This window comes from Podarcis vaucheri, assembly GCF_965113315.1.
Source record: "Podarcis vaucheri genome assembly, chromosome: 10".
In the NCBI taxonomy this organism is placed as follows: domain Eukaryota; kingdom Metazoa; phylum Chordata; class Lepidosauria; order Squamata; family Lacertidae; genus Podarcis; species Podarcis vaucheri.
Window position 1 is genome coordinate 1,603,277 of NC_138748.1, and position 8,583 is coordinate 1,611,859.

The 8,583-nt window shown below is 44.7% G+C and overlaps 1 long non-coding RNA gene across 1 annotated transcript; it reads right to left on the bottom strand.

Annotated features, from left to right (window-relative positions):
- Nucleotides 1–304: 304 nt before the first annotated feature.
- Nucleotides 305–4,984, bottom strand: LOC309541923. The gene is made up of 3 exons (XR_014224008.1): nt 4,889–4,984; nt 848–1,019; nt 305–368 (listed from the first exon to the last, which is right to left on the bottom strand). It is a non-coding gene; the product is annotated as an uncharacterized lncRNA (long non-coding RNA).
- Between the last annotated feature and the right edge of the window lie 3,599 nt (nt 4,985–8,583).

The following is an 8,583-nucleotide window of genomic DNA, read 5'->3' on the forward strand; positions in this document are numbered from 1 at the left end:
CGTAGCGCTGCGCGCCATGGGTGTCAAACCAACAATGAACCACAATAAAGACTTTTGTTTATAAAGAGCTACTGGCGTTGGTCCTCTGTGAGCTGGGACCTGAGGCAGCGCTGACAGGTGTCATCTGCAAATTTGATCAGGATGCCCTTGAGTCCATCATCCAAGTCGTTGATAAAGATGTTGAATAAGACCGGGCCCAAGACAGAACCCTGTGGCACCCCACCAGTCACTCTTCTCCAGGATGAAGAGGAACCATTGATGAGAACCCTTTGGGTTACATGACATCTTACTTTTAACCTTCGTAATGCATTATTAAAATGTGACACCAGAGGGCCCTGCAGAGCAACCAGCAACCATCAGCAGGGAAACTGTTTTGATGGAGAAAACAAAGAAACAGTTTTAATTTACAAGTAGGCCCTGTGATATTTTAGAAAAACATATCTAATATCATTCTAATAAGGTTAAACAGGTCCGTGTAGGTCCAGCACAAGGCAGAAAGAGAAGCAATTAGCAGAGGCCTGCCGGTGGAGCCAGGCCTGCCTTCTTCTTTGCTGCTGCACCCTTGAGCTGGACCGGCCCACACATGAGGCAAGGTGAGGCAACTGCCTCAGATGGCAGGATCCACAGGGACCGCAGGTCCTGATGCAGCAGATCTTTATTCCACCTTTGCTCCTGATGTTGGCCTTTACCAAGCCCTTCTTCCCTGGCAGGCGGAGAGCAGCATTTGGTGGTTTGCCTCAGGTGCCAAAATATATTGGGCCTGCCCTGCACTTGAGGATGAGGCCAGCCCAGAAGTGAGGAGCAGCTAGGTGAGTCAGAGGGTAGCAGATCAGGAAGAGGGACTCACCTGCTGCCACCTGAAGTGGTACAGTCAGGAATTCCTCAGACAACGGCCTCATTCTGCTGTGTAATGCATAGGACGGCTAACAGCTTCCCTCACTGAAGGACTTTAAGGATATGCTAGCATCAATTTGCATGGAGGAATGGGTAGGGCTTGAAGGAGATATGGCAGGTGTGTACTGAAATGAAACCAAACATTATTTCTCTGCATTGTAAAGCTGTATATTGAGGAGTGAAATCAAACCAGCTGATTGTGTTTCCTAAGACCAAACTACCGTATTTTTCGCTCCATAGGACGCTCCTGACCAAAAGACGCACCAAGTTTTTAGAGCAGGAAAACAAGAAATTTTTTTTGACTCAAATGTTGTACTAAACTATTTAAAACAGCAAAGTGTGTGTGGTTCCTGTCCTCTTTGCTGCTTTAAAGCAAGCCACGGTATATAATGATGAGAATGGAAAAAGGACACATTCCATTATAATGTAGCTGTTTTCATTATCACTGGGAAGTCAGTATTGGCAGCAGTCACAAAAACTAAAATTTGAGCATTTTACTGTTATTAATCAAGAATATTAATAGTCAGGGAGAGAAACCAGGGCTGTGCAAATGAGAAGTGCTTGGAGTATGGAGGAACAGCAAAAAGATCAAATGATTGTGCTCCAGTTCCTAAATCTCTGAAGTTTTCTCAAAACAGGCATGGTTGTTTTGAAAGGAAGATTCAAAATGGAGTGACTGAGCAAAGAACAGAGGAGGAAAAGAGGTCAGATAAATAGCTTCTATTCAATACCAAGAGAACACAATGTTTTTGGTTTAGTATAGGTGGACTGTACTTGTAAGAATTTGTATAATGAATTATAGAGTTGGAGTGGAATATCAGAGCTTCTTTTCAGCAGTAAAGATTAGCTACTAGGAACATGGTCCACACACACACAGGATGTCTGGTTATAGCTGTGCAGTTTAAACTGTTCCTGAGCCAGATACCTGCTCAGTTTTAGCTGAAATTACTATTACTGGTTTGTGGAGATGCTTTGCTTGTATTTATGACTATTTCCCCAAAACTGCTACTTGAAGAAATCCCCAAACTTACTATTTTTAAACTTCAAAAGGAGCTCAGAATCCAGTTAGGCAATCCTTTGCAGTTGAATTAGGAGGCACTGAGAGACAGCAATTTGCTGCTCCCCACCCCCACCCTCCACCCCAGGATCACACAGCCTTCCGTCTGCTTGCAAACCTTGTCGGGACTTCAGGGGAAAGCAAAGTCTGCAGGCAGAGCAGTATAGCTCCCCACCCCCACCCCCAAAATCACCCCAGCAGCACACAATCTTCCCTCTGCTTGCAAACCTTGCAAACCTTGTCGGGACTTCAGGGGAAAGCAAAGTCTGCAGGCAGAGCAGTATAGCTCCCCACCCCCACCCCCACCCCCAAAAAGCACCCCAGCAGCACACAATCTTCCCTCTGATTGCAAACCTTGCAAACCTTGTCCGGGCTTCAGGGGAAAGCAAAGGCTGCCGGCAGAGCCGCGTGGCTCCTCCCCCCACCCCCAAAGAGCAGCCCGGGAGCACACAGCCTTCCCGCTGCTTGTAAACATTGCCGGGGCTTCAGGGGAAAGCGGAGGCTGCCGGCAGAGCACCGTGGCTCCTCCCCCCACCCCCAAAGAGCAGCCCAGGGGCACAAGACAACAGCGATTTGGCTCCAGGGAACACACATTCGCTCCATAAGACGCACAGACTTTTCCCCTTACTTTTTAGGAGGGAAAAAGTGCGTCCTATGGAGCAAAAAATACGGTAATACCTTTCTTCTGGGCCAGCCCTACGATGAGGCAGAGGGAGGCAGTTGCCTCAGGTGACAGGTGCTGAGGTGCAGGGAGGGACAGTGCCATGTGAGTGCCATGTTGTCTGGCCTGTACCCCTTGCATTAGCCTGCTGTCCTCTGGATGCAGTCCTTTTACCAGTATTGAAGATTAAACTACCAGTCAAATTGGCTTCTGTCTGTGCCTTAGGAGAAGGCACCATCTTGAGCTTTGCCCAAGGCAGCAGATTGTCCTGAGCTGCCTCTGCTCTGTGTTTGGGGTGTTTTGTTCTGGGCCAAGTAACATTTTCTGGGGAGTATCATTTTATCTTTCTTTACTGCTGTTTTATCTTCAGTTGCTTGTTATCAGGTGAAACTCTTGATAAATCTAAAACAATTTATTTCAGCACCTACACAAGCACACACTCAACTTTAGAGATACGGAACATGGAGCCGTCCATTTACAAATGGACTGCTGGATGCTGACACTGCTGTTTCCATGGCAACCTGTCAGACTGGGCAAGGCTGTGAAGATGCATTCATAAGCATCAAATAGCAACAGGGTGTTCTTTCAGATCTAATATATATGTCGTATCAATTTGAAATGCAGCTCCTCATTTTTATCTCTCTCTCTTTGATTTTCCATGCACACTATACGTTCAAAACACATCCCCCCCCAAGAACCATGCAAACTGTAGGTTGTTAATAGTGCTGGGAATTGTAGCACCATGGGGGTAAACTACGGTTCCCCTGGTTTTTTGGGTGTATACTTTAAGAGTATGGTGTATACACCAGCATGAGATTTTCTGTAACACCTTGTCCATCCATCACTTTACTTTGTATGCCTTAGAAGAAGCTTACTATAAATTATGCTTCAGTTAACCTTTAGTTTCAACTTTGCATTTTGACTCCTGATCAAGGGCTAAAATTGATGTAGGCGAAAACTCATTGGACTTGTTTGCTACTAAAATTCTATACTGCATACAGGTATTGAGATTTTCCTCCCTCCTTTTTTTGGTCTATTTTGGATGCTGACGGTTTGGATGCTGACTGTTGTATGAAATTTGCCACATAGAACCTTATTAAGGCAGGATATAGTTTGGCCACATATGTGCCAAGTGTGTTTTGGTTTTTCAGTTTAATGCTGACCTCCACGTGGCGTGATGTGTCCAAATGTGTGTCTATGTTTTCTAAGCTTGCTGAAGTAAATCTCCACTGAATACTGTTACAGTTTTACAGGAAGAGGGATGACATTTGTATGTGCAAGCTGGACAACTGCCAGTTTGTGAAATCAAAGAGCAGCTTTGCACAATATTCATGCAATTGAGAGCTCTGGGTATAGATTTAGCACTTGCCCAGAAATTAACATTTGGGGCAGAATCCACTGTTTATCCTCAGGGCACTGCTTGTTTTAAAACATTAAGCATGTAAGAGACTTTTGACAAAATGATACAGTGATATATTCCAGTGTGAGAACATGCAGACTTTCAAGTTTCCACACTACAAAACTGACTCATGGCCCAGGTTTTATTTAGATTAAAGTTCTAAATAGGGTAGCTGTCAAGTTTCGAACAGCTTGGCAAATCCAAGTATAAACAGGGCCTTGAACAAAAGCAGGCTCGGCAGGTTCCGGTCATCTTTGCTCCAGATTAAGACCCAAACTACATTTTATGCAGAAACGTGTCTCACTGTAATAGCCTAACAGGCTTTTTAAATCAAGGAGAGCTACTTGTTTTTTTGGATGGTCAAGGTCAGAGCAACAGCATGCCCACCACTGGCTTGGTTGGTGACTTTCCCCATGCTTCAAAATTTTGAAACAAATACAAATTTTATTACTAAACCCCCTCAATACTACTATAACTCAGGGGAATGGGTGGCGCTGTGGTCTAAACCACTGAGCCTCTTGGGCTTGCCGATCGGAAGGTTGGCCATTCAAATCCATGCGACAGGGTGAGTTTCCGTTGCTCTGTCCCAGCTTCTGCTAATCTAATCATCATTATCATCATCATCATCTAGCAGTTCGAAAGCATGCCAGTGCAAGTAGATAAAAAGGTACAGTTGTGGTGGGAAGGTTAAATGGCGTTTCCGTGTCCTGTGGCTTCCGCCATAGTTGCCTTTGACTGGACTTAACCGTCCAGAGGTCCTTTACCCTCACCTTTCTACTATAACCAACCAAATGATTAAAATGTCATAATCAAGCAGCACAATAAAAACATATCAGAGCCTCTGACTATAGCCTTAGTATATGGCATCTTGACATACATGACAAGATGCTGGCAGATGTGTCTCTCCTTTCTCATAGGCCGATTCTGAAAGTAATCATGTCTCCCATAGCTCCAGTACTGGTGCATGGCTGCTGTCTCCATGGCGACCGCTTGCTCTGTAGAAAGCGCTGAACATGAATTCTCTTGCAATGTCCTGTAGCAGTTCTGCCTTTTGCAGAAAACCATGTGGTTTCAAATAAAGAGAACGAAATGTATATATATATTTCTTTGCATATTGCTTCTCTCTTTCCACCAGCTCATTTTATCAGGCCCCAAATTTTCAGTTCACTGTCTCTCTTGACAAGCATTTTTTTTACCGCTCCCACCTCCCTATCTCTCTACACCCAGTGTGTTTCTTCTAGAAAAAAAGGTGCAACATGAAGTTGTTACAGTAAGTGCTGCACTTTTAACCAGTATGTTTCTTCTAGGGGGAAAAAAAGATGCTGGTAACTGTTTATCCTTAAGAAAAAAGCACTGCTTACATACCTTCATGGACCCCCAGGACGATGGCAAGATGAGTTTCTGATGTTTCCATTTTAGGCTAAGCATCTAATCAGATCGGGATGTAATGTTACTTGTTGGGTGTGTCTTTCATTTGGCCTTTGTGCAGGGTGCTGGGGTGGCTGCCTGGGTTGGCAGGTTTTCAGGGCCCTTGAAGGAGGGGAGGGCTCAGCTCCCTTCACACGTGCAGCTCTTTGCTGTGGTAGAACCTTCCGGGAAGTGCAGACGCTGCAACTTACTAAAAGAACTTTACCATTTATTTATTAGCTTTGTGCTGCATTTGAACAATACTTCTTTTTCTTTTTTTAAAAATACCTTAACCATCTGTAACTATTTATTTATGCTACATTTACCACAGAAGGGGTTCCCGAGGGTCATCTAGTCCACCCCCTGCAATGCAGGAATCTCAGCTAAAGCTTCCATGACTGATGGTCATCCAACCTCTGCTTAAAAACCTCCAAGGAAGGTGAGTACACAATCTCCCGAGGGAGTCTGTTATGCAATAGTATGCTATGCAGCAGTTGTCCAGAGCACCAAAACACAGTAAGCCATTTTCTCAAAAACACAAATAGCCACCACAGGTCCTTGGTCCCATGTTGCTCCTGGAAGTCAGACAGCCTTATTATTAATTATTAAGTCTCCAAGTATTGTTGCATGTACTTGTGAAACATAGAATTGTTGCATTGGAAGGGACCCCGAAGGTCATCCAGTCCAACCCCCTTGGGGACAGACTCATGAATCAACAAACAAATGCATCTAGCCTGGCTCTTAAAAACGCAGGAGCTTATCTGTGTTGCAACCTTTGTTTAAAAAAACAAAAAAACGAAATGCCACTTTATTCAGTTGAAGTGGATTCTACTGGCAAATGCATGTGGTACAACAATAAATCTGTTAAGTCTTTGAGCCACAAACTATTCTGGCCTCCCTTTGTCTCTTTCCTGTTGCTGGGCAAATAATGGGCTGTGCCATAACTGCTCCTCTTCAGTGGGCCTTTCCAATATTTCCACAGAAGTACTGGTTAGCATCTGGAGTCCTTTGGGATCATCTCTTTCTGAAGCTCTTTTCAGGCCTTCGTCTTATCAGTATTTAAAGAAAGGGACTGAAGAGGAATGAACTACAGAGCTAGCAGCTGTTTTAAAATACTCCTCTGAAGTTAGCAGATTTAGTTTTCAATAAGCAATAATCACACCTCAAGTCGAGATTAACCAGTTATATAAACTGCTTATATAAAATGATGCCCTTCACTGTCAAACTTCAGGAAACATTCATCACAGTGCAGACCCAGTCATGTCTGCTTGGAAGTGCCATTGAGTTCAGAGGGATTTTGTTGTTGTTGTTTAGTCATTTAGTTGTGTCCGACTCTTCGTGACCCCCTGAACCAGAGCACGCCAGGCACTCCTGTCTTCCACTGCCTCCCGCAGTTTGGTCAGACTCATGTTTGTAGCTTCGAGAACACTGTCCCACCATCTCGTCCTCTGTCGTCCCCTTCTCCTTGGGCCCTCCATCTTTCCCCACATCAGGGTCTTTTCCAGGGAGTCTTCTCTTCTCACGAGGTGGCCAAAGTATTGGAGTCTCAGCTTCACGATCTGTCCTTCCAGTGAGCTCTCAGGGCTGATTTCCTTAAGAATGGATAGGTTTGATCTTCTTGCAGTCCATGGGACTCTCAAGAGTGTCCTCCAGCACCATAATTCAAAAGCATCAATTCTTCGGTGATCAGCCTTCTTTATGGTCCAGCTCTCACTTCCATACATCACTACTGGGAAAACCATAGCTTTAACTATACGGACCTTTGTTGGCAAGGTGATGTCTCTGCTTTTAAAATGCTGTCTAGGTTTGTCATTGCTTTTCTCCCAAGAAGCAGGCGTCTTTTAATTTCGTGACTGCTGTCACCATCTGCAGTGATCATGGAGCCCAAGAAAGTAAAATCTCTCACTGCTTCCATTTCTTCCCCTTCTATTTGCCAGGAGGTGATGGCCCCAGTGGCCATGATCTTAGTTTTTTTTATGTTGAGCTTCAGACCATATTTTGCGCTCTCCTCTTTCACCCTCATTAAAAGGTTCTTTAATTCCTCCTCACTTTCTGCCATCAAGATTGTGTCATCTGCATATCTGAGGTTGTTGATATTTCTTCCGGCAATCTTAATTCCGGCTTGGGATTCATCCAGCCCAGCCTTTTGCATGATGAATTCTGCATATAAGTCAAATAGGGATTTACTCTCAGATAAATGTTTGTGGGTTTGTAGCTGTGGACGACACATTAGAGGTATGTTGGGAATGGCCACTTTTTGCATATTTAGTAGCACTGCATCAAAACCCAACCTTACTGCATGAAAAAGAATAGTTGAGCATTGCATAAAAGTTTCTCAGATGACTAGAAAGAATTTTTCTAATTATTTTTTCAAATGTGTGAAAGAAGGGAACCATTATTCCACAGGAGCCATGATAATGGTTGCAAGAAAATGGAGGCCAAACAAATTCTACTCTATTATATATCTATTTATATCCTGCCCTTCCTCCGAAAGAAACCCAGGAGAAGTAGAATGGCTGGGTCACATCTCTGTTCTCAGGTGTATGGAAGAACCTATGTATGTACAGATGGAGGTGTACAGGTGTCTCCTTCCCACTTTCCATGGCTCTCCTGAGGCACAACCGGCCAGTGGAGGTTCAAGCCCACCCAGGAATGGCTGTGGACAGGCTTCCAACATTGCAGGCGGTTGGACTAGAGGACCCTTGGGTTCCCTTCCAATTCTATGAAATTATGACACACAGGGACTGAAGGTGGGGCCAGGGAGTTCAGCCCAAGTCTCCTTCCACACATTCAGTGTACAGATGGAAGGGAAGAGGTTAGGGTTAGGGTTAGGGTTAGGGTTAGGGTTGGTGTCAGGGTTAGGGTTATGGTTAGCGTTTCGGTTAGGGTTAGAGTTAGGGTTAGGGTTAGGGTAAGGGTTAGGGTTAGGGTTAGCGTTTTGGTTTGGGTTAGCGTTTCGGTTTGGGTTAGCGTTTCGGTTAGGGTTAGGGTTAGGGTTAAGATTGGGGCTAGGGTTAGGGTTACTGTTAGTGTTACGGTTAGGGTTAGGGTTAGGATTGGGGTTAGGGTGAAGGTAAGGATTCGGGTTAGGGTTAGGGTTAGGGTTAGGGTACGGTTAGGGTTAGGGTTACGGTTAGGGTTACGGTTACGGCTACGGCTACGGTT